This window comes from Halyomorpha halys, unplaced genomic scaffold (genome assembly GCF_000696795.3).
Source record: "Halyomorpha halys isolate HHAL.00 unplaced genomic scaffold, Hhal_1.1 Scaffold1934.1, whole genome shotgun sequence".
Taxonomy (NCBI): Eukaryota; Metazoa; Arthropoda; class Insecta; order Hemiptera; family Pentatomidae; genus Halyomorpha; species Halyomorpha halys.
In genome coordinates, this window is record NW_027109055.1 from 26391 (window position 1) to 28916 (window position 2526).

The window sequence follows — 2526 nt, forward strand, 5'->3', positions numbered from 1 at the left end:
ACCTAATTTAAATACTTTTTTACTATGTTTACTTTACAAATTAGTTTCGTTATTGTAGCATAACTGCCATCCCCACTCCTCCCAATACCAACCATCAACTTTGTTTTTGACTGCGGACAAAGCAGGTATGCATTCTGTCTCATCATTTGATTTGTATTTTTTCTTTTTTCATCTCTTTATTTATACTTTCTTTAATATTTCTTCTCTTATGTATCTGTTACTATTACCCTTTTCATTTACTATTTACAAACTTTAATTTTTATTATATCTTACTTTTTTACATTTTATACCCCTGTTATTTTACACTTATGTTTTTTTCTTTTTCCCTTTTTGTAACTATAGTGTTTGTATCTTTTTTAGCCCTGACGAAGCCCTGCAACGTGGGGCGAAACGTTGGCTCAATAAAATAGTGTAATTATCTACTATTTGAGTTTTTTTTTTACCGCACCCGGACCATATTCCATTCATCTATACACACGGTCAATCAATAATCTTCCAGTATATAACTTTACATTTTTATTTTATTAATTATGTTATTTTACTGACATAACTAATTACCTATATATACCTTTTATTTCCCACTTCTTTCATTACATTATTTTATTTATATTCATTCTGTACAATTATTTACTTTAATCATTCTATATATCCTTTCTTATATAAATTCTGGCTGAAACGTTGGCACTTGTAAATAAGGTTTTTAACTTCTTTGTATTATTCTCTGACCGATTATCTTCTCAAAAATATTATCCACGGTCGATAGTATTCTCATCCATCAATGAAAAATTTTTCGATACAATACTTGTTTCTAATTTTCTTTTTTTTATTTCTCTAAATATGAGAAAAATTAACTAAAACAATAAAGTGATCACAATGGTAAATTATGATAAATTTAACAATGAAATATTTTGACAAGGAAATCAAAATTTACCTAAAGAAAAAAATTTAAAAACATTATTATTAAAATTAAAATTATTTTAATTTTAAAAATGTTGAATTCTCATTTCGGAATTCCTCTAGTATTAGTGAAAAAATAAAAAATATCAATAATACGTGGAAATAAATAGATCAAGCAGACAAACATTTCGGCTCTCGTAGCATCAACGTCTAGAGAAGTGGAGGTAAGCTGCCACTTCCTGTGGTCTAGCAATTACAAATCTCGCGGCTTTAGTCCTAAATCGTATTTTTCTCTTTATAGGGTATCGATATCGATATTTTGTCTCCAATATCCGATATTTTGATATCGATATCCAGTAACCGATAATATCGGAATATCGATATTATCCTTCGATAATATCGGAATATCGAATTTTAGAATAAAAAAAAAAAAGAGGTCTCACCATAAAAGTAGGGATAAATAAAAGAAATGTCTAAAAATGTTTAACAATGGTCATCATTGTCAATATTATTGAAATATTCGTGGCAAAATATAGTATGGCGAAGATATTGCGATATTATTTAATCTAAATATCAATATTTTGCTAAAGAAAATGTCAATGATAGTATTTCGATATTTAATATTGATAATGTCAATTCATTTCGATATTTGACATCTTTATAATTATTGATTTCTAACATTAGCAACAATATTCCGATATTATTTTATCAAAAGATCGATATATTGTTTCAATAATATAAAATCCATTCGATCTTTGATAATGTTATTAATATCTATATTGATAATTGAAACAGCATTCTAATATTATTTTATTGAAATATCGATATTTTGTTTAACAGTACTAGACAAATTTAAAGTGAAATATCGATATTTGGATTCAACAATTTAATATCCATTTCGTCATATTTAATCATATCGATATGGAAGATTATCAACAAGGTATTTCAATATTTCATTTTGAAAATTTCATACCCCTTACGGTATTTAACATTGTTGATAATATCGATATCGATATTTCGATTTTTTAAAAATAGAAATATCGACATTTGGTTTAAAAAGATTAAGAAAATTTTATAAAAAGCTTCAAAATAGTTTTTCGATATTTTAAATAGATAAATTCATATTCCTTTCCACATTTTACACTGTTATCAATATCGATACCGAAGATTAGAAACGCTATTTCGATATTTATTTTTATAGAAATATCGACATTTTATGAAAGAAAACTATAAAATTTATGAAAAGCTAAAGTGAGGAATTTCGATGATATTTTATTTTGATAAATTCATATTCCTTTCGATATTCGATATTGTTACTAATATCGATATAGAAGATTAGAAAAACTATTCCGATATTTTTTCATCGAAATATGGATATTTGGCTTAAAAAGATTAAGAAAATTTTATAAAAAGCTTGAAAATAGTATTTCGATATTTTAAATTGATAAAGATTAGAAAACACAGAATACAAAATTTCCAGAACTTAACAGAAAACTTAAATACCACTGACAAATCATTATGGAGAACTACTAAAAAGCTACTAAAATACAAATCTTTCAACCATCCACTTCTCACTGAAAATAAGACTTGGACACGATCAGATGAAGAAAAAACTCAAATGTTTGGCGA